The sequence below is a fragment of the Leopardus geoffroyi genome, chromosome A2, assembly GCF_018350155.1.
Source record: "Leopardus geoffroyi isolate Oge1 chromosome A2, O.geoffroyi_Oge1_pat1.0, whole genome shotgun sequence".
Taxonomy (NCBI): Eukaryota; Metazoa; Chordata; class Mammalia; order Carnivora; family Felidae; genus Leopardus; species Leopardus geoffroyi.
Genome location: NC_059331.1, coordinates 1,728,616 through 1,756,512, shown reverse-complemented (window position 1 = coordinate 1,756,512; position 27,897 = coordinate 1,728,616). Strand labels below are relative to the sequence as shown.

Sequence of the window (27,897 nt, the reverse complement as noted above, 5' to 3'; positions counted from 1 at the left end):
CACGTTACCGACTGAGCCCCCCAGGTGCCCCTGTAAATAAAGTTTTATTGGCACGTGACCGCACCTGTTTGTCTCCCGCAGCCACGTCGAGCGAGCAGTAGTGACAGAGACCACCTGACCCACAAAGCCAAAAATAGTGACCATCTGGCCCTTCCCGGGAACACTTTGCTGGACCCTGGTCTTGTCAACAAAGCAGATCACACGAGTCCTGAGTAATGAAGTTGTGGCATGTAACTTACTCTGCAATACGTATCATATAATAAGGAAGTTCTTTTTTTTTTAACGTTTATTTATTTTGAGAGAGGGAGAGAGAGAACCCCAAGCAGGCTCTGCGCTGTCATTGTGGAGCCTGATGTGAGGCTCGAACCCATGAACCGTGAGATCATGACCTGAGCCGAAGTCAAGAGTCAGATGCTTAACCGACTGAGACGCCCAGGCGCCCCTAAAGCAGTTGTATACTATTAACAGTGTCAGGTGCTGATATAAGCAGCTTATGTATGTTCAGCTATTTAATCTGAAAAACACTCACGGGGTAGGTGCTCCCATCATCTCTGTGCTGCAGATTCAGAAACTGAGGCACAGAAGAGTCCATAAGCCGTGAAGTCAGGACAGACAGTGTTTGGCAATGCTGCCTCTCAGATATAAGGATATATGTCCCCACCACCCCCCTTCCATAGGACTCGGTGTAGTTTAATTTCGAGTGGAAAAAGAAATCTGTTTTTACACATTTTGTTTTCTTTCTTTTTTTTTTTTTTTTCTGTTGGAAATTGGTCGTCTCCTAAATCAGTTGCCTGTCCCCCCATATGCTACAGTTCCAGGCGGTGTGGGTTTGATGACCGCTGCCTCGTACAGGGAAGCGGCCCTGCCCCCTGGGACAAGGGGCAGTGTCTGGGGATGTCTGTGATCCTCATGACTGGGGGACTCCTGGCATCGATGGGGACGGGGGCCAGGGACGCTGCTTAGCCACCGCGGCACCCAGGATGCCCTGCAGAGAACCACCCAGCCCAATGTCTGCAGTGCGAGGTTGGCGGGGGGAGACCCTGTGATGATAACTTGGAAAACAGTCGAGTCAGGTCCCTGACCACGTGTGACAGCAGAAGAAACCGCGGCGGTCCTGGTCAGATGGTATGGAGCAGGTGACGCCCCCATCCCCCCCAGTCTGGGTTAAGTGGAGGAGGGTCTGGAGGACCTCCAGAGGCACCACGGACCTGGGATCAAAGGGCGGCGGCACTCCAGCTGCCTTCTTGTGCTCAGCAACCGGAGACCTTTAACCCTGGGGTCAAGCGAGCGGTGCCCTCGTGTCCCGTCTGATCAGGGGTGTGATGGCGCCTGATCTGGGCCAGTCCTGGCAGAGCCCTCCCTCCACCAGCCGCCTCACCTCCTTTCCCCCCCCCCCCCCCGCCCCCCGTGCCTCCCCACTGGTGCCTTCCCCCAGGCTCCTCCTCCCCCAACTTCATTTGCAATCAGAATCAGTCAGGGTGACATATTTAGATGGTTGCTGTGGTGACGGGGGAAGGCTGGGGTGATTGTGGCAACGAGTGCATGAAGGACAGCGGCTGCATTGCTATCTGGAGCCTCCCTGGAGGCCCGCACTCCTGCTGCCTGCGGGGGGGGGGGGGTGGGCATCAGTGTGGGGAGCTAGGGGGCTCCAACACCCCGGTCCCACCCACTCCGTTCCCGGAGACGGAGACGTGAACTGTGGCCCAGGCAGGGAAGATCTGCCTGTTGCCAAGTGCTGGGTCCCCGCTTGGAGGGGGGGGGGTGTGGCCTGGGGAATGTTTGTGGTCATCGTGACTGGGGTGCCCTTGGCATCGCATGGGTGCGGTTGAGGGGTGACGCTTGATGCCCCACAACGCCCAAGATGGCCCCCACAGACAGTCAGGGGTGCTGGGGCTGGAGGGAGAGACCTGCTTCGCAGGGAAGGAGATACAGGCAGGGGCTTCCTTCCATTTCAGAAAGGAGGCGCTGGCATTTACGCTGTGGTAATTCGCGAAATTCCAAAGGCTTCCTTTTCTCACCCCTGTTGTTCTGCTGAATCTCCTGGGCCCCGTTGGGCTCTTGTGTCTCCCCAGATTATCAGGTCGATAGACATTGGGAAGACAAGAAAACGAAAACCCCAGTGAAACTCCAGTGCGGTTCAGTGCTCACCATTAGAAAAAGGTAACGGCTGCCAGAGGTGAAGGTGGAGACGTCAGGCGAGTCAGTGCTGAGGGCAGGAGTCTCAGGTCTCCGCTGCGGTGTCACAGCGAGCCGCTCCGAGCCCCGCGGGGACCACGGACAGCGAAGGGGTAGTGTGCCGCTCGGTGCCGTCTTGCAGAAATCCGCTTATCCCCGGCCACAATATGCTTTCCGTTGGCCAAATGGGATCTGGGAGTAATCTGAGGGAGGCGGTTTGGGACTGATTGTATTAGGGCTCTTGTCTGATCCACTCATGGGGCTGCTGTGGTCCCTGGGCCGGGGGCGGGGTGGGGGGGCAGCGGGGAAGATGGCTCTGGTGTAGGTTTTTCCCGGCCTGAGCGGTCAGGAGAGTCTGATCCTTGCCATATCATACTGTTACATTACTTGCAGAGGCTTCCGGGGGGGGGGGGGGGGGAAGTAGGCAATGCATTTGGCCAAGACTGACCCAGCTTCTCTGTGGGTCTGGTTCATAACAGCTCGTTGAAGCAATCACTGATGAATGTGAGCACTTTGCGATCATCTGGTCTAAGACAGGCTCCCTCTCCCCTCTCCCCTCCCCCCTCCCCCTCCCCCCTCCCTCCTCCCTCCTCCCTCCTCCTTTCTAAATTCAGAATTCTCCTAATTTGTCTCTTCAAGATCTTCTCTTAATAGACTGCTTTTTAGAGTAGTGTTAGGTGATGGAAAAATGCAGAAAATAGAGCTCCCACATACCCCCTGCCCCCTCCACATTTCCCCCGTTGTCACCATCTTGCCGTAGTGGGGCACATTTGTTGCAGTCAATGGGCCAATATTAATACGTGACCGTTGACCAAAGTCCTCGTTGACATTCGGGTTCAGTCTTTGCCTCGTCCCTCCCCCGGCCCAGGAGGTCGGTAACAGGGTCCTGCCCGAAAAGGGGTTTGCTTCCCAGGAGGACACGGGGCGCTTGGACATGGCGGCAGCTCCCGAGCTAGTGTGTCCCGCTGGGCACAGACTCTCAAGTAGAAGTCGACCTGTCGTCTCCCCTAACACGTAGTTTCACGGCCCTGTTTGGGGCAGTTTGGGGTCTCCAGGTGTGGGAGCTAAGGGTCCCCCCGCCCATGTCCCAGCTCACCGTGCGGAGATACTAGGCTGCAGATCTGTGGAGCCCCTCCAGCATTACGGGGGGAATAGAAACCACCCCACTGGGAAATTAATGGTGGAAGACCCAGCGCGCCTTTGGTTTGTGATCCGCGGGTTTTGTCTTCCTTTATCACGTTGATACATAACGCAGCTGCCAGCAGCGGCTGACAACAGGGGCTCCCTGAGCCCCTGGGCCCGTCCCGTAGGCGTGCAGCGGGGTTCCTGCCCGTTCCGTTCCAGAGGCGAGGCTCGGGCTGGAACCGGCCCACAGGGAGCAGCTCTGTGGGGACGGCCTGGTCTCCCCTGGGTCCTCTGGGCTCCGCAGGCTTTCCCGTAGCACCAACCGGGACGGGAAACCCCAGTGGTTACTGAGCACATGCCGAGTGCGCGGCCTGCGGTAAACCGCGGCCCAGGCACTCCGGGGTCTCCCTTCTCCCAGGACACACGATCCTAGCAATGCTGGCGGGCGCGGGGTCTCTTCAGGGGGTAACGACCACGTCCTGCAATCAGCCCAGCGTTCGTACAACCTCGCAGATATCCTAAAAGCCGCTGAATCGGACACTCGGAAAGGGTGGCTTTTATGATCGGTGGATCACATCTCAATTTAAAGGAAAAGAAAAGAAAAAGGAAGCGCGTGGACAAGATGGGGGTCCCAGGTTGTAAGAACTGTGGCCCAGGATAAATGGAGGTGAGAGTCCTTCCCACGCAGGCGCCCCAGTGGCCGCAGTCACGAATGGTGTCTGTTTCCAGAGTGGTTTACAGCCCCCTCGGCACGTGGCCCTTCCCACCAGCGTTTCCTTTGTTGGTGTCTGTGACGGTGCTTCCCGGCAGTGCCTCCGGCGGGTCTGTGTGGGGTCGGCAGGCCCCGGGGTACCAGCGTCCCACCTCTTCATCCCACTGCTGGTCCTTCAGGATGGCCTGTGGGTCCCCCTGATGGGGAAAGTGAAAGCCCAGCATTTTTGCCTGGGTGAAGGTCACGGGGACGGGCAGGCGCCAGCTGGTGCCACTCACAGCCTGTCTCGTGGGCCGCGGGCGAGCTGGTCTGGTTGTCTGCGGGGTTCTCCTCAGTGCTCAAGTTCAGGTCCCAGGGCTGGAGGACAGCCAGCGGCCGGTGTTGAAGGGCTAGGGACGGGGAGATTTGCAGTTGGCACGTGTGAAGGCAGAGCTGAGAAACCGTCTTTAAAAGGCGTCGTGACCCCACGTCCACAGCAGCACGATTCATAGCAGCAGCAACCAGGAGGTGGAAACGCCCAAGTGCCCATCAGCAGCGAAGGGGTACACGCAGTGTGTCCGTCCATGCACGGGCACATGATTGGCCGTGAACCGCAGCGAGGCGCCCACCCCCGCCGCCCTGCGGACGGACCCCGAACACACGACGCTCAGGGAGGGAACCAGACACGAGAGGCCACACGGGGTGTGAGTCCACGTGTGTGAAACGCCCGGAACAGGCCCATCCAGGGACAGGGAGGGGGCTCGTGGGGGCCGGGGGTGCTGGGGAGGGGTGATGGCTGATGGGGATGGGGCTTCCTTCAGGGGTGATGAAAAAGTCCTAAAATTGTTTGTGGCGATGGTTGCACAAGTGTGAAAATAGTAAAAAGCCCCGAACTGTGTGTTGTGTGCGAATTGTGGCCTGAGGACCGTGTCTCGGTAAGAAGGCCTTAGAAAACAATGCCTAGTGATGGGTCAGTTTCCTGGGTCGGACAACGGCCCCTGGTTGTGCAGGGAGCCAGCACGGTTGGAGCTGGGTGCGAGGTGCCCAGGACCCCTGGGCACGGTTTTGCACCTTCTCGTGAGTCTTTAATTGAGTCAGAAATAAAAACTTGAATGATCGTATGTGCGGACGTCCCCTACAAGGCTGAAGTGAGTGAAGGGAGTTCTCCAGGGCGGGTAGGGGGCGCATATTGGACGGGCCCTGGTTTCTCACCACCCGCCGCCCCCAGCAGTGAGGCGCCCTCTGGCGTCTGCGGGGCGCTCCAGCAGCTCCCCAGCGGCGTCTGGGGCGTTACTGAGGCAGCAGCGCCACCTGCAGGTGATGGTGGGGACTTCGGTTCTCCATCCTGGCCCCAGGTTGACAACACAATGGCCCTGAACTCTGAGAAAAGGGAGCCGGCATCTTTTGAGTTTTGGGTTTTTTTTTTTTTTTTTAAATAAGTTTTTAATTTTAAAATAATTTTAGATTTTCAGGAGAATTTCAAACAGAGTTCCTGTCTGGGGCACCTGAGTGGCTGTCAGTCAGTTGAATGTGCTCTTGATTTCAGCTCAGATCACGATCCCGGGACGGTGGGATCAAGCTGTGGGGAGCATAGAGCCTGCTAGGGATTCTCTCTCTCTCTCTCTCTCTGTCTCTGTTCCTCTTTCCCACTCTCTCTCTCTCTAAAATAAAAATGAAGAAAAATTTGATTAAAAGATAGACTTCCTGTCTGCCCTTCACTCAGCCTCCCCTGTGGCCGTACCTCCCAGAACCACAGTGCATTTGTGACGACCGTGCACGTCCATGAACCCAGCCCCACTCTTTATTCAGATTTCACCAGTTTGCCCCTGTGGTCCTTGTCCTGCCCCGGGACCCCATCCTGGATCCCACCTTGCATTTGGTCCTCACGTCTCGGCAGGCAGACCCCGGTGACCTGCTGGGTGCCCTGGGGCAGGGGGTTGACTCAGTCTCCACCTTTTCCTCTTAGGGGACTCTGAGAGTCAAGTCATGCAGGAGAACGTCCTGATAAGGCATGAAAGGTCACACGAGCATCCAATCCTTTCCTCAGTTTAGTTTGGGAGCATTTGGAGAATTTAGTAGGGACGACCTCGCAAATTTCTAACAGACCTTTCTGGTAAAGTACGTCAAGTTCCACTTCTGCACGGGAGGTCCTGAGTCTGGCGGAGCAGCCTTCATGACGGTCTGACCGTGAGCTCCAGACCCTTCCTCACCCCCGCTGCCGAACACGTGTTTCTGGCCAAATGGTGCTCCACTGAACTGTTCCATTTTTCTTCCAGGGAGCGGACATCGGGTTCCCGAGCCTCGGCGCTGAGGACAGCTGAGCCTCGTGCACAGGTCAGTGCCGTGATGTGTCTCGTACTCGACCGTCAGAGTTCAAGGGGACGTTGAATGGCTGGCCATTCTGGGCCGGGCTGAGGGGGAGGGGGTGGCTTGCTGTGGAGTCGGGCGCCTCACCCGAAGGGCTTCAGCGGGGCGTGCAGGGTGGCCACTGGCAGGACCAGAGCCGAGTCACTGGATGTGACAGACGTTATCTCAAGGCTGGCGCCCGTCCTGGCGGCTGGGAGGCACTACGTGGCCTCAGGGACGCTCTTTTTACCAAGATAGCCGTAGAGACAAACAAGGCTGAGATCCTGCTCTCTTGATTTCGGCCATCTGTCCATCTGGTCTCATTTCCAGAGGGTGTTGGGTGGCTTCTGTCGTGTGGGAGGAGGGACGGCGTGAAGGTGAGCTGGGCAAGGCGGCTCGGCCTGCGGTAGCCCCACGTCTCTCCCCTTGCACCTGCCCGCGGAGGTCTCCGCCACCCTCCAGCGGTTTTCTCTGTCGTGTGATCTGTGATCGTCACTTACAGTCAACCTCTGGCTTCCAACCGAAATGCCGAGGGAATTTTGATTCGGGTTGTGTTTGATTTATCGGTAAATTTGAGGGAGATCGGATGTCTCTGTGATGTTGGATATTCCCAAGCCGTGTGTCTGCGCCTGAGTCTAAAAGAAAAAATGTCAGAAGGAGGCAGCCCCAGAAGACGCACGTGCTGTGGGTCTGTCTCGGGGAAGTTTCTAGCAAAGGCTGGTCTGCAGGGACGGGAAGGTGCTTGGTGGCCGCCAGGGGCTGGGACGGGAACGGGGACTCTGTGGATGTGTGCCAGGAAGACTGCGTGGGGGGTGATTTCACGCCCTGGCACCCTCGCTGCCGACTCCTCCAACCATGTTTCCAGGCTTTCTGGCCTGTGAGGTGCCCCTCGGTAAGCTCGTGGTGGTCATGGGCTCAGCTCAGGAGAGAGGCTGTCCCTGAGGACAGAGACCAAGAGCCGAAACGGGAGCCCTGGGGTGGGCGTGACGTGTGGGCGCCCGGTGGGACCCACACAGATTTCCCGTGTGAAGTCCGGCTCACAGAGCAGCCGGCCAGCTGGAGGCGGACCGCTGTCCTGTTAAAGAAGTGAGGTGCCTGCGGGGCTCAGTCGGTTAAGCGTCCGACTTCAGCTCAGGTCACGATCTCGCGGTCCGTGAGTTCGAGCCCCGCGTCGGGCTCTGGGCTGATGGCTCGGAGCCTGGAGCCTGTTTCCGATTCTGTGTCTCCCTCTGTCTCTGCCCCTCCCCCGTTCATGCTCTGTCTCTCTCTGTCTCAAAAATAAATAAACGTTAAAAAAAAAATTAAAGAGGGGCGCCTGGGTGGCGCAGTCGGTTAAGCGTCCGACTTCAGCCAGGTCACGATCTCGCGGTCCGTGAGTTCGAGCCCCGCGTCGGGCTCTGGGCTGATGGCTCGGAGCCTGGAGCCTGTTTCCGATTCTGTGTCTCCCTCTCTCTCTGCCCCTCCCCCTTTCATGCTCTGTCTCTCTCTGTCCCAAAAATAAATAAACGTTGAAAAAAAAAATTAAAGAAAAAAAAACAAGTGTAAACGCACACAAAGGGGCCGCAGAGTTTCCTAAGGGCCCCGCCCAGCGCCGGCCGTGCTGATGTCTTGGGGCGCGTTCTGCCCGGATCTCCAGGAGTTACATCCACACGCGTGATTTTAGAGCCAAAGGATTTACTCTGTAACGTGCTGGTTCTGCTTGAGGGGCGTCTTTCCTCGACGGTAAACCTATGTTTCCGTCATCTTTCCGGACGCTGGCTTAGCATCCCATATTCTAGGCGAATTGTAACACGTTTCTTTTTTTTCTTTGAAAACTTATTTATTTATTTGAGAGATACAGAGACAGTGGGAGTGGGGAGGGGCAGAGAGAGAGGGAGACAGAGAATCCCAAGCAGGTTCCACACTGTCAGCGCAGAGCCCGACGCGGGGCTCAAACCCACGAACCGTGAGATCGTGACCTGGGACGGAACCAAGAGTCGGACGCTTAGCTGACTGAGCCGCCCAGGCGCCCCTGTACCACATTTCTTTTAAAATAATTTTATAACTGATTTAATTGGTCTCTGGGTGGGTTGGGGGGGGGGTGTTTTCCTGTTTTTCTTTTCTCTTTCTCTCTTTCTTTCTTTCATATTCCGGGATGACTGTCTCTGTGCAAACTTAATACACCCTTGGCTGGTTGTCGTTTGGGGTAAATGCTCACATGGGTGCTTGCCGTGCGTGAGAGAGAGAGAGGGAGAGAGAGAGGGGGGGAGTCCTCGTCGCCTGTCCAACAGCCCCAGTGCCCTCCAGGAACGCACCGTCCCCGGGGAGCAGCCAGGCCGCCTCAGGGCTGCCGAGTCCGGGTCATTCGGGCTTCAGTTTCTCCCCTGAGCTGTGTGTTCTGTGCACGGCCTGGCTGTGCTCTTTATTGACCTTCCCGGCGGGGCCTCTGTCTCATCGACGTGTTTGAACTCTTCTGACACGTGTGTCGGAACTTCCTGTCTTTCTCCGTTTGGATGCCGTCTGGTGTCCGTCACGTAGGCCGCGAATGTTTTTCTGAGCGCGCTGTTCCCTCTACTCGCCGTGGGCGTCCTCGTAGGGAATGTGTTGTCTTTGGCGTGCCCCCAAATTTCAAGATGACAAAGAGCAATTAACCTGCACTTTGTGCGGATTGCATCTTTTATGCTTAAATCTCTGAAGCAGACGGACTGGTGAGCCTGCCCCCTGCCCCAGGGGGACGCGGGGCAGCGTGCAGAGGGGCGTGGAGTGGTGCGGTGAGCAGGTGCTCCGTGGGCAGGTCCCGCGGGGAGCTCTCTGTCACAACGGAGGCACCCCTGCAGGGGGCTGCCGGGCTTTCCCTGGTTCCGTGCTAATTTGGTACTCACTCGTTGAACACACTCTGCTCACCTGCAGGTGCACAGCCACGCGAGACCCTGGCCAGGGTTTACCACCTGAGCAGCCGGGGGGTCGCCGAGCAGGGGCCCCGCCACCTGTCTTGACGGCAGAACCAGCCCTCCAACAGATGTCAGAGCTCAAGGACGAACGGGAGTTTGGGGTGTTTGCTCCGGGGGCTTGGGGCTCAGGGGTCCCCCCTCTGCCCGCCCCACAGGATGCTGCAGTTCCCGCTGGCGACCACAAGGGGGCAGAGAAGGTCCACGGGGTCTGCCCCCCCTGGGCCTCGAGCCTCTGTGGGCGCAGGTGCGGTATTTCCAGCTCTCCCCCACCCTTGTTGGAGCTCTGTGACTACCCTGTCCCTGTTCTCCAGGACATTCCAGCACCGAGAGTTCCAGGGTCACTCTGTCTCCCCACCCCCATTCCCCTTACAGATCCAGAGCCTCCGTGGACCCAGGCCCCAGCTGGCCCCTTTCACCGGGTTAAGGACGGAGAAGGAGGCACTGGCCTGTGACCTTGGCGGTTCAGGGTACCGGCACACCTGCACCCCGAAACCCACTCGACCCGGGCACGGCCCAGTGGCCAGAGCAGAGGCCATAGCACAGAAGCAAAGGCACAGGATTGGGGGTGGGCAGCCTGGCTGCTGCAACCCCCACCTCAGGGACCGAGTCTGGCTTCTGGAATGTTCCCCCCTCCATGATCTGGAGCAGTGGCTGGTGGCTCTGGCCCGGTACAGTCCCTTCCTTTGGGACTCACCTAAAGGGCACAAACCCTCAGAAGCCGCCTCGGGCCTCCCAGGTGTGGAATCTGGCCTGTGTCACACCTTCTAGTGCGGTCCCTGGGGTGGTTACGTCCAGGGCACAGGGTAGCCCTTCCCTTAGCAGGGATTTCCGAGTGTGTGCCTGGGCCTGGCCATGGAGAAACGGCAGTGACCACGTGGGGAAAACCCTTGGTTCCACAGAGCTGACGTGCTAGCAAGAACTGGAGACCCGTTGTGGGCTCCCCCCGCCCCAGCACCGCTAAGGTCAGGCGGGTCACTCTCTGGGGGCGTCCGGGGCTCTGTGAGGACTGAGCAGCATCTCTGGTCCCACTCCCTCGATGCCAGGAGCCCCCCCCGTGTAATGACCACAGATGTCCCTAGATGTGGCCCAGGATCTCCTGGGGGCAGAATGAGGACGCTATCTTAATGATCTCTCTCACACTGTCTTTATCGGGTTCCCAGCCGCTGGCCCTCCCACAGCCTTGGACTCTGGGGGCTGAGACCGCAGCCGAGGCCTCCTGGAGAGGCACCCAGCGTTCCTTCAGTTCCTTCAGGCTGCCGCTGCCAGGGACCGCGGCTCAGGCCCCCTGTGCCCTGAGGGCTCTGGACTTTCACCCTGGGCGTCACCTGGGCTCACCAGGCCACAGTGGTGCTAGCTTTCCTTTGGATGTGACATTGTCTTTGAGCTTCAGTTTCCAGGATGGTAGGTAGGCATGAACCACCGGCACGAATACCGGCAGCCGCTGAGCACCTGAAATGGGCCGCAGTGGAAATGATATTTTGCATGTGTTAGGTTAAATCTCTGATTCTTCATTGGGGCCGTCTTGTCCCCAGGGGACACTGGGCTGTGTCTGGGGCCATCTGTGGTTGTCATACTAGGGGTGTTGCATCGAGGGACTAGGGGCCAGGGTCTCTGCTCAGCCCCGACAGAGTGGCCGGCCGTGATGCCCATGGCGCGGAGGGAGGGGGAGAGCGCCCGGACAAGGACCGGCGTTCTCCGGCCTTCTTGCTCGCTGCGTAGAGCACAAAAGCACTCCGTGACCTTCAAACGACTGAGTGTGTTTTCCTGACTGCCGCTTGTTCTCCCGGGAGCGGGTGAACATTCCTGCCGAGAGCACCGTCGGAGCCTTTTATCTCTGGAGTGGCCCTCGAGCGGATCAGACCGCAGCCCCAGCCCTCCAGTCAGAGCCCGCCGCCCCCGCCACCCCTGGCTGGTTCCCCACCTCAAGTCCTTCCCAGGCTCGTGGAAATGCACGTTATTATCAGTTCTTTCTGCGGACGAGCTGTCCTCCTGCACAAACTGCCAAGACCCACAGTCGAAATCTTAAAGCGTTCTGCTCATGAAAGGTCACGGGCTGCCGCTGCCTTTCCAGCAGAAACGTACACGGCGCATGCATAGTCAGGCGGTGCCGTGTGAAGCGGGCCCAGGGGGCCCTGCCGCAGCCCGTGGCGCCTGAGACCCTCATCCTGTAGCCCGCAGCTCCGATCCGGTAGACAGGACGTGGGCCCTTCCCAAGGCAGCAGCGGTGGCTCCGACGTGAGCTTGACCCTCTAACCCAGGCTCTCCCTGGGGCTCTCCCAGGGGCCCACGTCCTGGGAGGTCTGTGGCCGTCATGACCGGGAAGCTCCTGGCATCGAGCGGGGGGCCCAGGGATACTGCTCCGCCGCCACAGCGCCCAGGACACCCCCAGACAGTGACCTGCCCCAGTGTCCGCCGTGGCCAGGCGAGAGGTCCCGGCTGTGCAGGATTCTCGGCCCCCACAGGGAGTCAGGGTCCTGCCCCACTGTCCACGTGCGTCACTGCATGGGTCCCCCCCAAGCCGTCTTCCTGACCCTGCGGGCCAAGGCACACCACAAGTTTCCGTCGGATTTTACTGATTTGGCAACGCAGACCCAGGGAGTCCCACGTGGGAGATCACCGGGGCAGGGGACCCGTCCGTGAGGCTGCTGGAGTGGAGCAGCCCAGTGGCAACTCAGGAGCGGAGGCCACGCGTCGCGGGCACGTGTGCGTTGCTGGGCAACCGCTGGCACAGTCGGCCTCCCTCGGGGCAGGGCATGGTGTGCACACGCCCCACTCGCTACTCATCAAACCGCAGCCTCTTGACTCAAAACACACAGGGCGACAGTCACGTGGGACAGGAAGGTGGGGGCGGGGGAGCCGGGAGCCGGGTGGAAGCCGCCGAGGGCCTCCCCTGGGGTGGGCACGGGGGTCCCGCATCTTCCCAGGGCCCATTTTCGGCCTGATTCCTTTGGAGCCAGTGGGTTGTCGGTTCCTTATTTTCCTTCCCTCCCAATCATTCGGTCAGCAAACGTCCGTGTGCCTGGGCCCCGCTGGGCTCACTGCTCACATCTGTCTGTGGAAGCCCCCAGGGCAGGGTCGGGGTACGCAGGACAGAGGGGAAGGGATGGCCTGGAGATGTGCTCAGCAGCAGGAGGCAGCAAGAGGGACTCCGGGACCAACGTCAGCCCGGTGGCGGAGGCCTGAGCAGGTGCGGGAGATGCAGGCGTGGGGTGGGGGGCGGGGCGCTTGCCTCGATTGCCACAGACTGCATCACCGTGCTCTCTAACTGTCGCAGGTGCCCCCCGTGTGATGGCAACCGGAGGGGAGGCCTTTGGAGGGCTGGTACCGGGCTTTGTAATAAAGACCTGTCTTGGGCTCCGTGCACGATTCCCGGCTCCCCGCTCCCCACGGCCTTGGAGTTTCCGAGCGAAAGGAGCATCCGTCGTGTGTGACCGAACGTGGAAGTGATGGGAGAGCCGTCACCTAGAGTGTGTTAGCTAGCCCGGGCTGCGTAACATCACCACACACAGCGAGCTCCACGCGGCTTATCCGCTCCTGGGTCTGCAGGGCAGCAGTGTGGACTGCGTGGCTGGGATCTGTGCCCAGGGCCTCACCGGGCTTGGCCAGCGTTGAGGTGTCATTGAGGCTTGACTGAGAAAGGACCTGCCTCCAGGCTCACTCGGTCTGTCGTCAGGGTTCAGTTTCTTTGTCATCAGACTGCGATCCCTGCTGTCTGGCTAGCGGCCAGCAAAGGGCCACCCTAGGCTCTCAGGGGCCACATGGTCTCCTCCACTGGCCCCCTCCTGCTTCCAGTCTCTTCCAGAAGGTCTCTGACCCGTTGAAGGGTTCACCTGATTAAGCCAGGCCCACCCATGTGTGTTCCCTTTTTTTTATTAATTCAAAGTCAACCGATCTGGGGGCTTAATTACGTCACTCAAACCCCTTCTTCCATACAAAATAGCCTAAGCATGGGGCGCCTGGGTGGCTCAGTCAGTTAAGTATCCGACTCTCGATTTGGCTCAGGTCGTGATTCCAGTGTTATGGGCTCAGTCCCTGTGTCGGGCTCCGTGCCACATGGAGCCTGCTTGAGACTCTCTTGCTCTCGCTCTCTCTCTCTCTCTCTCTCTCTCTGCCTCTTCCCTGCTTGTGCATGTGTGTGCTCCTTCTGTCTCTCTCTAAAAACAAACAAACAAAAAAACCCCAAATAGCCTCAGCAGGAAATAGTATCTTGCCACGTTCCCGGGTCCTGTCCACACTGAAGGTTGGTCTACACAGCGTGTTCACCAGGGAGCAGGGATTTGGGGCTCTTAGAATCCTGTCGGCCACAAAGGGAAAGAAGGGAGTGTACTCCTTCAAGACAGCCAGCCCAAAGCCTCGACCAGGGCTGAGCAGGTGATGCCTCGTCCGCCCCCTCCGTGCTGGCAGCATCACCGGGACTGGGGGGTCAGGACTGGGGGAGAAAGGGCGCGTTTGCGGAATGCACGGCCCGTCTTGTCCCAGTTACACCCGAATGTACTCACAGCTTCGCCTGGTTTTTATTTTTTTAATTTGGAGAGAGACAGAGAGACAGAGACAGGGACAGAGAGAGATTGAGAATCCCAAGCAGGCTCCATGCGGTCAACACAGAGCCCGACGCGGGGCTCGAACCCACAACACCGTGAGATCGTGACCTGAGCGGAAACCAGGAGTCGGACGCCTAACCGGCTGAGCCCCGCTTCCCCCAGGGGCAGCATCTCTCGTCACTGTGGTGCTAAACCGGGAAATTGGCGTGGGGACCCTGCGTGTGCGGTTCCCAGCCATTCCGCACACGCGCAGATTTGGCTTTGCCTCGCGTAGGCGCGTGCGGGACTGTTACACGTCCGTCAGGTGGAGAGAGCTCTGGTCGCTGGCGTGTGTCGGGCCGGCGGGCGGAGGCCCGGGAAACAGACACAGGTGTCTCTGCCTCGATGGGATGAAAAGGCTAAAGGCGCCCACTGCACACTGATAGGAATCCCCTTGCCACTAATGACCTGGACACATGACGACGGGTGACGTGGAGGCATGTGTTTGTTGGGTTTTTGCCAAAATGAGAGAGACGGAGACAGACAGAGAGAGCAGAGCGGCGGCAGTAGCAATGTGCTGGCCTTGAAGAAAGCAAGCGGCCACGTCAGGAACACTCAGAGCAAACGCCGTCCGACAGCCAGAAGGAGAACGGGGACCCGGGTCCCACAGGGGAGTGGATTCTGCCAGCCACTCACATGAGCTGGCAGGGGGTCCCGAGTTCCAGATGAGAGCTCAGCCCGGCCAGTCCCTTGATTTCGGGCCCGTGAGACCTGAGTTGAGGGCCCAGTTGTCCCCATTTCATGGATGAGAAGATCGTGGCAGAGGGGCCAAGTACCTTAAGTGTTCTGTGACATTCAGACGAGCCGCGTCTGTCCTCTGGGCCCGGTCGTGAAACCTGCAGATCGGGGGTTTCGTCCGACCCCTCGCGGGGGTTCAGTGAGTGGGTGAACGAAGGGGGGAAGGCGGCCCCGGGACAGTCCTCGCCTGACCTCCCGCACAGAGAGGCGAGCCTGCGAGCGGGACCAGTGACACGTCAGGGACAGTGAGCAGAACCCGGGACGAGTAATGATCACGTGCAGCTTCCTTGGCGGAGTCATCGCCGGAGCTGAGGTCTGAGCTCATTAGCCTCCCGGAATGTGACATGCCGTTCCCTGGCTCCCTGACGAATGTTCCCGCTGAGCCGAGCTCTGCTCCTGCGGGAGGCAGGCTCTCGGGGCGGGAGCCAGGCGCCCTCTGGGCCCTCGGGAGGCAGGCCCGCCAAGCCAGCGGCGGCCGGAGGGACAGAGGGCCAGGTCTGGCAGTGCTCCCGGTGTGTGTCCTTGACAGGGGCCGGGGGTGCAGGTGTGAGGATAGGCACACAGACTACGCGGGAAGACAGACAGCAGCGGGGACTCCGGCTGCGGTCATACCTGGCAAACCGTTAACCAGGCCCTCTGTGTCCCTTCTGTGTCCTGGTGCCATGGGGTGGAGCCAGCGGGGCACTGGGGAGTGGGGTAGCAGCATCCAGGGCCCCGTCCACTCGACGCCAGGAGGTCCCCCAGTCGTGGCAGCTACACATGTCCCTGCCTCACTCGGTGTCCCCTGGGGCAGGACTGCCCTGGGTGAGACCCCAGGTGAGAGAACTGATGGCTGACAATACTGCCTCGGAGTGAGAGCAGGTATTCAAGGAGGCCTTCCTGGAGGAAGTGAGGTCCGAGTTGAGGTTGATAAGGCCCTGGAGCTGACTGGAGGCAGGGGGATCCTCCAGGGGCACGGGAGCTGAGGCCGCTGCCAGGACCGACGGCACAGGCTGAGGGAGAGGGAGCAGGGAGGCCAAGGGCAGAGGGTTCCAGGCCCACCCATGGCAATGATGGACTGACCATGTTTTCCAGATTAGGAAACTGGAGTGCAGAGGTGAGGGTGCCCAGTCACCCCAGCGATGGCGGGCAGAGGTCCCGGGGGCTTTAGGGCTGTTTCCACGGTGCTGCTGGCCAGGCCAGCTTGGGGCTGGGAGCGGGCCTCGGAGCCAGGCCCGGGGAGCTCAGCCCTCACCTGCCCTTCGGTGAAACCGGCTTCCACCCTGACGCCCCGGGTTGTTGCAGGGAGTCTGTGAGGGCGCAGCTCCCCAGGCCTGGGTGCATGGGCAGTGTGTCCCTTCCGCCTGCGGCCATTGGGGGTCACTCCCCAGAGCCCTGCGTCTTTGGGCCCTGCCTCCCTCCTCCCTCCAGCTTCTCCAGTATCCGTGGAAACTCCGGGGCTGCGTGAGAGGCCCCCCGCCCTTCGGCAGGTTGGCGGTGAGCCCTGGACCCCTGCTCTTGTCCCAGCGCCCTTCCCTCTGGCCGGGCGAGAAGGAAGTGTCAGAACCATGGGGACAGAACGTGCCCCTGGCCGGGAGCCCACGCCCCTGGGAAAGCAGCGAATGGAGTCCCCCTTCCGTGGGCCCGGCCCGCATCCCCCAGGAAGGACGGCCGCAGGCGGCAGCTGTGTGTCCCGAGCTGGCCTTGTTTTCCTGTCCTCGGGGCGGGCCTCTGCATTCCAGGTGAACACCTGGGACGCTGGGAGGGGAGGGACTGCGGTTCCTTGCCCGCCACCTGCACCCCCTTCCTGGCACCTACCAGGGAAGGTTGCCAGAGCTGGTCTGTGCATGCTTCCCCGAAGACCGGCTTGCTCCTGGAGGGAGCCCAGCAGAGGGGGCGGCTGGGGACAGTCACCTGCACCACGAGGCCACCAGGGCTGCCACGTTTGTGCACAGGCCACATTGTGCCACACATGACAAACTGGGGACAGAGACGGCCTCATGAGCGCTTGAAGCACTCCCTCCCTCTCTCTCTCTCTCTCTCTCTCTCTCAAAATAAAGGAGCAAACTTTACAAAAAATTCATGATCCTAACCACGTCTAAGTGCACAGCTCAGCGGCATCAGGCACACTCACACTGTCGTGCAGCCGTCCCCGCCATCCCGCCATCCATCTCCAGAACTTTCCATCTCCCCAGACTGAGACCCTGTCCCCATGAAGCACGGACTCCCCGCCCCTGCCCCACCCCTGACTCCCACCGTCTGCTCTCTGTCCCTGTGGACAGGACTCCTCTGGGGAGCCCTTGTGATGGGGTCACGCAGGACGTGTCCTTCTGTGTCTGGCTTCTGTCACCGCATACAGTGGCCTCCGGGTCCGTCCACGCAGTGGCAGGTGGCAGGATGTCCTTCCTTCCTGAGACTGGATCCTACTTCAGCATGTGGATGGACACACTGCGTTTGTCCTTCATCCACGGATGGACACGGGTTGTCTCCACCCTTTTCGTGGCTGCTGTGAATCGCGCTACTATGAACGTGGGGGTGAAACTACCTGTTTGAGTCCCTGCTTGGAATTCTTTTGGGAATAAAATACCTTTCCGTTTTGGTTTGACACGTCACCCCAGGTCACGGGTCTGCCCCCCAGGACACAGGGGAGCCCCTTCTGAGCTGCAGAATCCAAGATGTGACTTCTCCCTCACCCGTCCCCACTTGGACCCGCACAGCCCTCGGAGGAAATACAGGCTTTTTGCACAAATAAGCGTACCCTGGAATAAAAATTCCCAAGGTGCAAATGACACAGGAGAAGAATGGCGTCCCCCTCCCCTTGTGCTCTCGGCCACCCTGCCTGGAAGCGACCACCATGGCCAGCGTCGGGGTCTCTCCGGGACACGCTCCGTCTCCTTCCAGGCAGAGTTGCTGGCTGAGTTCCGGCAGGGCGAACTGCACCCCTGCAAAGCACAAAGTGGGGCAGGGGAGTGCCAGGCCCATAGGCCCGTGTGCACAGGGCACCAGGTCAGCTCACCTGCCAGGGGGTGGGGCCACAGGGGACCTGCCCACCCGCGCCAGCCCGGGTCCTGGCCTGCGCGTAGTGGGCGTTTGATGATGATAACGTACCCCCACGTCAGGGACCCAGTGTTTGCATCCCCCGAATTCGTACGTGGACGCCCTGAGCAGGGGGGTGGGGGGGGGAGGTGATGCTGTCGGGTGAGGTCCTGAGGGTGGGGCCCCGCGGTGGGCCACAGCGAGGAGTCTGCCCGCGAGGAAGCTCACCCTTACCAGGGACCCTGCCCGGAGCCGTGATCTCATACTTCCAGGCTCCTGAAGTGAGAAGTGAGGCCTGCGGCTTAAGGCGCCTTGTCCGTGGCGTTCCGCGATGGCAGCCAGAAGGGACTGATACAGCCCATCAAAATTACAACAAAATGTTTTTGAAAAGCAATCCGGGAAAGGCACCAGGTGGCAGCCACCTAGGGGAGCGGGGGTGCTTCCGCAGCCAAGGGTGGGTGAAGGCCACGCACAGATACTCGGAGTGGTTTCTTGAAGACGCGGTGGGTTGAGCTGGCTCCTCCTATGCAGTCGGCGTGGGGTTGGGGGGAGACCAGAGAGGCATGTGCCAGTGTCCTGGGGCCACTGTGACAAAAGACCACAAACCAGGGGGCTTAAAACCACAGAATTTTGGGGGCATTTCAGTTGAGCATCTGACTCTTGATATCAGTTCCGGGTGGAGCCCGCTTGGGATTCTCTCTCTCCCCCTCTACTCTCTCTCTCTTTCAAAAGTAAACATTTTTTTTTTTTTAAACGCAGAATTTCATTCTCCCACGTTCCGGGGCCATATGGCTGAGGTCACAGTGTGGTGGGGCCAAGCTCCCTCCAGAGGCTCCGGGGGATGGTTCCTGCCCCCTCCTCCAGTTCCTGGGGGCCCAGCAGCCCGTGGCCTGTCCCCACAGCGCCTGCCTCTCCCTGCGTGTCTGTCTTCCGATAAGGACGCCAGACCCCCCAGGTGGGGGCCCACCCTGATCCTGCATGCTTTCATGTTAATCGAACCAGTCACACCTGCAGAGACTTCGCCCATGTTCAGATAAGGTCCCCAGAGCCTGCTCCAGCTGCCCACTGAGGGGGCAGCTAAACAGTGAAGTGTCCGTCCTCAGGGTTCTAGAGGCGGGAGGCCTGAGACCAGGCTGTCGTCAGGGCTGGGTCCTGCTGAGGCCGCTCTCCTGGGTGTGCAGATGCTGACCTCTCGCCGTGTCCCCGCAGGGCCGTCGTTCTGTGCAGACCGGGGCCGCCCTTGTAACCTCGTTTAAATTGATCACCTCTTATAAGGCCCCGTCTCCAGCCATGATCACATTGGGGGTTAGGGCTTCAACATAGGAATCTGGGGGACACAATTCGGTTCGTGTCAGGCACCTTCTGAGGCTCCCGCGGGCATGAGTCTGGGGGGTCGTTATTCAGTGCACCATGGGAAGGGGGTTGGACTCCGTCCTCAGTAAGGGAGGCTGTGCCCGAGGGAAGGGGGGCTGGGTCGCCCCAGGAGGCGGCCCCAGAGCCGGTCAAAGCCACATAGATGGGCCTCTGACCTTCGGGGCCCTCTGCCAGCAGGGGAGCCTTCACCCCATCCTTCACCCCTTTTATAAGGGAAGGCGGAAACCCAGCTGGGAGGGTGGGCCCAGGGGCACAGAACAGCCCGAGCGCGGCCGGCACTCCCACCCCGCGCGCGGTTTCTGTGTGCAGCTCCAGCTTCCAGCCAGGGGTGCCGATGGCATGAGGAAGGTGGCTGCCACCGTGGCCCAGGGAGCCCTCCCACAGCTGGGATGGGATGTTCCTGGAAATCTCTTTTGCTCTTAATGGCTTGGAAATGTTGCATTCTTGCCCGAGATCTTCCTAATTTGCTTGGATAGAGAACGATTTTGACTTTTTTCCCCTTTTCTGTGTCCTGTTGTTCTCATGGCTGAGTGTGCCCTTGGGGTGGACCCTGCTCTGGGTTGGGTGGGGGCCGAAAGTGTGTCTGTGGTGTGGATAGCAGTGGGGGGAGGGCAGCGGGGGCCAGACCTGGTGCGTGGAGGGGACACAGGGCAGCGGGAGCCAAAGTACAGGCCTGTTGGCTGTTTTCTTAATTCTATGGGTTAAAAAAATGTTTTGATAACAGCTTTGTTGAGATATAATCCACTCACCACACAATTCACCCTTTTAAAGCGTATAGTTCAGTGTGTTTTAGTACATTTACATGCTTGTGCAACCATTGCGTTGTTTAATTCCATCAGCCCAAAAAGCAACCCCATCCCCATCAACTATCACCCCCAACCCCCATCACCCCCAGCCCCCACGAACCCCCTTCCGTCCGTGGATGAGTCTGTTCTGGACCTTTCACACACGTGGACTCACACCCCGTGTGGCCTCTCGTGTCTGGTTCCCTCCCTGAGCGTCGTGTGTTAGGGGTCTGTCCGCGGGGCAGCGGGGGTGGGCGCCTCGCTCCCGCTCACGGGTCACTATGTTCCACAGTGGCGTTTGCCTTAAAAGATGTTATGTGATGAGTACCTTGACGATATTCCAGCATCTGCGAGGGCCTGCGCTCAGACCTGCTGTAATCCAGACCGGGGGTGGCCACCTTTTTCTGCGGAGGGCTATGCCTTAAGTATTTTTAACCTTTGCAGGCTGGAAAGTCTCCGTTGTAACAACTCAGCATTGCCCTTGCAGCACGGAAGCTGCCAGAGACAACAGGTTGATGTGGCCACGTGCCATTAAGACTTTGTGAGCAAGGGGCACCCGGGTGGCTCACTCGGTTGAGCGTCCGACTTCGGCTCAGGTCACGATCTCGCGGTTCGTGGGCTCGAGCCCCGCGTCGGGCTCTGTGCTGACAGCTCGGAGCCTGGAGCCTGCTTGGGTTTCCGTGTCTCCCTCTCTCTCTGCCCCTCCCCCACCCCCACTCTGTCTCTGTCTGTCTCTCTCTCTTTCTCAAAAATAAATAAACCTAAAAAAAAAAAAAAAGACTGTGCAGAGCCGCATGGAGAGTCCGGGTCTCCTGACCCTGCTTTAGGACAGAAGTTCTCAAACCTGGGTCCTGAGGACTCCAAAGAGTTTTTGTTTCTTGCAGGTTCTATTTTTATTTACTTATTTCTTTTTATTTTTTGAGAGAGCGAATGAGTGAGGAAGAGAGGCAGAGGGAGAGAGAGAGAGAAAGAGAGAATCCCAAGCAGGCTCTGTGCTCAGCGAGGAGCCTGATGTGGGCCTCGATCCCCCGACCCTGGGGTCATGCCCTGAGCCGAAACCAAGAGTCGGACACCCAGCCAGCTGAGCCCCCAGGCGCCCCTCGTGCGCATCCTATTCATCAAGTCAGTGGACTCAAAGTTAAAACCGAGAAGATATTTAAGTTTTATAAATTGACTTAGACACAAGAATAAAAAATGCTAAATGACACTTTATTAAGTGAAGAGTCACTCAGATTTGCTGAGAAGGTAGCAAGGAAAACCCGAGGGACTGGGGCAGAGCCGAGGACACCACGGAGACAGGATGGTCACGCTTGTCAGGCGTGGCCACATCACTGTGACAGACGCGCCCTGGGAGGAAGGGTGCTCCCACGAGGGGTGCTGGTTGGAGGGCGGACGGAGCTCTCTCTTCTGTCTCTGCCAGTTTTCTGTAAATCCCAAATTATTCCAACTGAAAACTCCACTTAAAAACATGTCCGGAAGGAAGGAAAGTGAGGTTGGGGGCTGCGGTCTGCAGTCGGAGGAGGGGGGTGCTCCGCCTTGGGGACCAGGCGTCGGGGTGAACAGGCAGGAGCTGGGCAGGGAAAGAGGGGTGAACGACCAGGCGAGTCGGCGAGTCCTGACCCAACGGTTGTCACGCGCTGCGGACGGTCGGTCGTCATTACCCTACCTGGGAGATGTGCTGGCGACCTGGCGATGAGGGGCCGGGAAGACAGACTCTGCAGCCGGGGGTCCAGGGAGGTCTCTGGAGAGGGGACGTCCACGCCAACCCCCGCGCGATGGGCAGGAGCGTCGGAGGCAGAAGGGGGGATGAGCCCCTCTGTCTGGGCCGGTCCCACGCCGACCTGGCTGACGCAGGGGCCGAGGCTCCCAACCCCCGAGGCAGGGTGGGGGCCGCAGAGGCAAGTGCTGGCTTAGCCCCCCCCCCAACCCCCCGTGGGTCAACTCAGCCTCCCTGGAGGAGCCCAGTTCCTGGTCCAGGCCAGCATTTTCCAACTAAAGGCAGCTCTGGCCCAGGGGACACTGGACGGTATCTGGGGACATCTGTGGTTGTCACGGCTGGGGGGCTCCTGGCGTTGAGGGGGTGGGGTCAGGGTCGCCCCACTGAGGACAGCAGTTCAGCCGGGCTTGAACTCCGGAGGGACTCTAGATAGCTCTCCGCTCGGAAATTCAGATGCCCCCGGTGCCGCACCCCCACCTGCCCAGGCAGCATTTGGTGGGGCTCAGCCACGGGGCCGATCACAGACCCGGGGGGAGATTGGGGGCAGGGAGAGCGGTGTTAGGACAGGGTGGGCCGTCCGAGTGCGGGGCCCCGGCCAGGGCAGCCGTGTCAGCCCCACGGTGCAGGCCGGAGGGGCGGGCTCTCTGGTGGGGTGGCTGGGCTCCAGGCCCCTCCGTCTGTAGGGCCCTCTGGCCATGTGTGCGTCCTCCTCGGGTCCCCCTCCTGCAGCAGGCCCAAGCTGCTGGCCTTGGCGCCTGCCCACGCTTTCTTCCCTGCCTCCCGCGTGTGTGTGCTGTGCCGAACTGACCAGAAGGCTGGGAAATACCGTCTGGAGATCTGCTTCACCCCGTTGCCGGTGACAGAAACGTGGGGTCAGTGCAGCCCTGCCCTGTCCCACCGGAGCCTCTGCCTGGCCGCCGTAGGCTTCACCTTCCTCGCCCTTCCCAGCGCCCTTCCCTCGCTGATGTGCACACGCAGCGCACGGCCTGAGCTGAGGGGGAGCAGAGGGGTGACTTATCGAGGCCGGGGTCACCCTGGCTTGTACCGCGTGACCCTGAGGACTTACTCCGGCGTCCAGTGTGAGCAGGGATCAGACTCCATTTTTGCCAAATACTTAATGCAGGGTCTGTCGCCCTCCGCACTGCGTATATTCAGGGACGTCCTGGGCGCTGTGGGGGCCGAGTGGTGTCCCTGACCCCCACCCACTTGATGCCAGGAGCCCCCCAGTGTGACAACCACAGGTGCCCCCAGACATCATCCCGTGTCCCCTGGGGACAGCCCCACTGAGAGCCACCCCTAATCCAGGCTCTTTGACAAGCGGCCGTGTGGAAGACAGAGCCCACCCTCTGGGTACAGCTGGGTCCCTCCCAGCACCTGCTGGGAGCAGGCCTGGGGGCAGCCGGTGCCAGAAACACTGCCAGACCCAGGATCCTCGGCTGGATTCTTGGCCGGGAAGTAGAAGGCTGTGAACTGCACTTTCCAGGGATCAGGCAACCAGAAATGTGAGCCCAGGAGCCCCACCTCCACAGGCTCCTCACTGTAATCCCCAAACACGCAGGTGCCCACACGGGGCCTGAACGCAGGGTCTGACCAGCGGCTTCCCAAGTCATTTCTAACACCGGACTGAGGCAGGGGTGGGGGGCCTCAGGGTGGCGGGGGTCTGCCTCCAGGGGACTGGGAGGTGTCTGGAGATATCTGTGGCCATCGTGCCCTGGAGGGTTCCTGGGATCGAGGGGTGGGACCCAGGGCTGCTGCTCAGTCCCCGAGCGCCCAGGTCACTTCCCTAGAGAACAACCCAGCCCAGTGCCGTGTCTGGACTCCTGCAGCCCTGAGATTCCGACCTCTGATGTCACGGGATGATGCGAGGATGTTGGCAGGGGCCCCCTCCGCTGTGTGGTGGGTGGCGGCCGGTCACGGGGACGCAGTGCGCTCCCTGTCCACAGGAACGCGGGCCTGAGCTCCTGCACAGCCTGTGGGCACGGGGAGCTGCTGTCGGCTGCAGGAAGGGGTGGGGGGAGGGCACCGACACCGTGACACTTCCCCCGGGCCCTTCGGCGGCAGCCAAGGGTCCTGCAGCAGCCTGGCGGGGTGTCAGCGGGCTGTGTGGCCCCGTGCCTGGGGGCTTCCAGGAAGCTCGTTTCCAGCAAGCTCTGGGTGGGGCTGGAGGCCGGCTGAGAGGTCAGGACCCGGCTTCGCAGAAGCCAGCCCAGTGTCCAGAAGTGGTGGCAGGTCTGGCTTCCGGGCCTCCGGCAGGGCTGTGTCACGCGGAGGAGAGAAAGGCCAGCGCAGCGGGCTGGGCGGGCCGAGGGAGCTTCGTCAGATCACGTGACTTCCGCGGCCGGGTGCCCCCTTCCTGGTCTCCCGAGGACCAGAGCCTCGGTCTGTCAGCCTCTTTGGCCTCGCTGCACCCTCCCCCTCCCCCAGACATCTGTGCGGCCACCTTCCCTCCAAACAGCCTCCCAGCTGCCCCTGTTCTTTAGGGTCTTTGCTCCGAGACCCCCCCCCCCCCACCTCCAGCCAGACCTCTTTTCCCCGGCGCGTCTTGGACGCTGCCTCCCTCCCACTCTGCACGCGGTCCTTCTGAACTGCCCTGCGTTCCCCCCGGTGCCACCGAGTGAAATTGTTTCTATATTACATCATTATTTGTGTGTGTGTCTATCTGCCCTGTCTAGAACATTAGGTCCGTCCAGCTTTGCCTAGACCAGGGGTCACGAACCTTTTCCGTAAAGGGCCAGATAGTGAATATTTTCGGCTTGATGGGCCAGACTTTGTCTGTCGAGACCTATTGGTTGTGCCCTTGTAAATGAATGGGCCGTGTGCCAATAAAACTTTATTTACAAGGACAGGAGGCCCAGAGCCAGGGTTTGCCTACCTCCGTGTCAGACGGTTTCTTAGAGGGACCCACGGTGACCCTGCCACATGGCGACTTGGACTTGTGTTTGAGACAGACTTTCAACCTTTACAATTGGCGTTAGATGATTGTGGGACATAAAGTCCCTTGTGGGTTGATGGAACCCTCTAATGCAGAGGGGCTCATCCGGGGCCATCCTGCCCCAGGGGACACGGGCCATGTTTGGAGACGTGTGTGGTTGTGGAGACTGTGGACTTTGAGGGAGTGGGGGGCCAAGGATGCTGCTCAGGGCCCCACAGCGCCCGGGACACCCCCACAGAGACCAACCCACCATGATGTCAGCAGCGCTGGGTGGGGGGCGGGGGTGACCCTGCCCTTATGCATACGGGCTTGGAACACCTCGTTTCCTTGGTGCTCAAACGTTGGGTAGGCCACCTGTGAGAGGTTCACCCTTGCCAGAACCCTCCGAGTTACAACACATTTTCTCTCACAGTCATCCTCACAACCAGCAAGGCAGGCTGGGCTTACCCTGTGACACCAGCTGGGGAAACTGAGGCTCAGCGCCAGGCCAGCAGTCCCAAGGCCTGTGCTCTGTCCAGCTCCCTTTCTTCAGCGTGGGGGGTCTGGCCACTAGTCTTTGGCCCAGGAACACCCCTGTTGTGCCGTGTCAGCTCAGGTCAGGCCCTGAGCTGGCTCTGGGGGCCCCGCAGCTAAGAACGTCAGCAGGGCCCCTGCTGGCAGGGACAAAGACCCGCCGGGAATGCGCCGTGGTGGCGGTGGCCCTTCACCATCTGCCCAGGAGGCCGGGCGGGCCTTGCTGCTGCCTGGCCCTGCGTCGCCACATTCTGGGGCGCCCTGTAGGGATGCAGGGTGGGGAGGGACTCCACGATGCCAGGCGCATGGCAGGTGCCCTGGGCACACATCTTAGCGAATCCTTGTGCCACCGTGAAACAAGGAGGTGCACCTTGGCCGTGAACGAATGCGCCGCGGGAGGGGGATGGCCGCCTTGGAGGACAGTGTGGCGGCCCCTCCTTAAACTCGACGCAGGGCTACCACATGATCCAGCAGTTCCGTTCCCGGGTACACACCCAGAGCGACGGAAAAATGTGCACGAACAGGAATTTGCACACGCGTGTGCACAGCAGCACGACTCAGCACAGCTGTGAACTGAGAGTAGTACGAGGGTCCCTCCACAGGTGACCCGTACCCACAACGTGCCCACCGCACACACGCATGTCCCTCGGCCACAGCAGGAGCGAGGCGCCCACCCCCGCCGCCCCGCGGACAGGCCCCAAACACACGACGCTCAGGGAGGGAACCAGACACGAGAGGCCACACGGGGTGCGAGTCCACGTGTGTGAAACGTCCTGAACAGGCTCATCCATGGACAGGAAGGGGCTCGTGGGGGCCAGGGCGCTGGGGGAGGGGGTGGAAGGGTGACGGCTGATGAGGACGAGGCTTCTTTGGGACTGATGGAATGTTCTGGAAGTAGATAGAAGTGTGCGTTTCACAAATGCCACTGAATTGAAGTGTAAGATGGTAGTTTTCATGTCACGTGCACTGTAGCACACACAGGACCTTGTGTGGGCCCCCCTCCCCCGCCCCACGCCTGCACTCCACCTGCTGGGCAGGGAGTAATTGGTGACCTGTGACCTGTGACCTGTGACCCTGCTTATGTGCAGTGCAGACCTCCTCCCCGCCTCCCTGCATCTCCGGAGCTCTGGGCCTGCTCCCAGGCGTGGCTCCCACCGAATGTGTGGGTCAGGCTCCCTCCCCTCCTGAGGAGCCCTGGGGGTGGTCCTCAGACCTTGTCCTCAGAAGCCACTGTGACTGCAGCTTTCCGCCCGGTCTTCAGTCGCCTCACGGCAACAGGACTCACCAGATGTGCCTGTGAGTTAACTGGCGTGGCCCAGGGTCTCAGTGCTACAGACGGACACGTGGGACGGCGCATTCACCCTCCGGGGGGTGTCCTGGGCACTGGGGTGGGGGGTGTTCAGCAGCATCCCTGGCTCCCACCCACCAAGACCAGGGACAGCCATGGATGTCCACAGACTTCACCCCACGACCCCTGGGGGCAAGAGCACCCCAGGCTGGGACTGCGTCCGGGGCAGCACCAGCCTTCCAGGCAAACACCCAGGAGCTGGCGTGTCCTCGATGGGCCGGTCTGGGCGGGAGGCGGGGCCAGCACCCAGGGCCCACGGAGATGTGTTCATTTGAACTTCTTCTAAAACCAGTCAACGAAAGATGAATCACATACTAATATTTAATAACAAACCCAGCCTAGTTTGTGTTCCTCCTTACCAGGGTGCAGTTGTAAAACGTAACCTACCGTATCGCCGTGTGGAGGAAGGGGACCCCAAAGGCAGACGGGCCGCCCACGTGGCCCTGCGGTCAGGTGAAGCCGGGAGCCGAGAGGGTTGTGCCTGAGGACCATTAAGGCAAATTCCAGAAGCAGAATTTTGTGGTGAGAGGTTGGCCCTCCTGGGGACACGCAGCCTCCTCCCTGGGACAGACTGGCCTCCACACCCTGGCCCCTGGGACCTACCGCCCCAGGCACAGAGACCTCTGTTCGGGCCGTGTGGCCCAGCAGGTGGGGTTTCCTGCAGCCCTCATTCCTGTGCGCCCCCAACACCACCCAGCCCTGACAGAGGTTTAGGTTCCTCACAGGTGGAGGCCAGGGGCTGCCTCTGCAGGTGACACTGGTATCAGCAACCTGGACGGTTTCTGCCTCCAAGAAGGGACATTTGGCTCCAATAAAAAAAAATAATTACCTATGCCAGTGTTTCTGACCCACAGTGACTGTGCCCAGTGGTCACTGGGCCACATGTGGAGGCATCTGTGGTGGTCACGACAGGGAGCAGGGGGGCTCTTGGCATCGAGGGGTCGGGGGCCAGGGATGCTCAGCCCCCACAGTGCCCAGGACACCCCAGAAAGAGTGACCAGCCCCCATTTGAGCCGTGCCAAGAAGGGAAGACCCTCCATTCCTTATCTGGGGAAAAGCAGTTGAGTTCAGTCCTGCTCACGCTAGACCCAGAATAGACCGCAAGGACTCACACTCGTGAACCTGTGTCTGTGAGTCGCCCCCACTCAGCGTGTATTATTTCTGTGTGCGCAGCACCCCAGGACCTCAGCTGTCAGAAGGCTACAGAGCGCAGTCTCCCGGGGTCAGTGGAGCCCCTAGCCCAGGGGTCTCACCCTGCAGATCGTGCGCGGCCTTCCCCATCACACACAGGCCTCACAAGGCCTTACCGCCAACGTCCCACAATATCCCACTCCCGAGTCACCTGACGCTCCGCGGGGCCCCATGCCGCTGTGGCCACCAGGTGGCAGCACAGCCCTCCCCACCGACTGGCATTTCTGGCTCCTGGTTCCTGCATCCCAGAAACACCGCAGTCTAGACACCAGCCGGCGAATTCCTGTCCCCTTAAGTCAGTCTGGGGGGAAACGTTCGTGATCCCGGTTCTCAGTCACCATCTCCCACTGCATTTTCGAGGCTGTCTCGCCAGGGGCCAGATCATGGAACCCAGTGGCTTCATGAGGGTCTGGGCGGGGGCGGCAGGGAAAGGGGAC

At 60.2% G+C, this 27,897-nt stretch overlaps 1 protein-coding gene across 1 annotated transcript in view; it reads left to right on the top strand.

Annotated features, from left to right (window-relative positions):
- The window catches only part of GNG7 (G protein subunit gamma 7), a 119,921-nt gene that overhangs the window by 22,547 nt on the left and 69,477 nt on the right, over window positions 1-27,897 (top strand). Inside the window, exon 2 of the mRNA XM_045491371.1 lies at window positions 6,268-6,325. The gene's annotated coding sequence lies outside the window, so the exon portion shown is untranslated. The remainder of the gene's footprint in view (window positions 1-6,267; window positions 6,326-27,897) is intronic.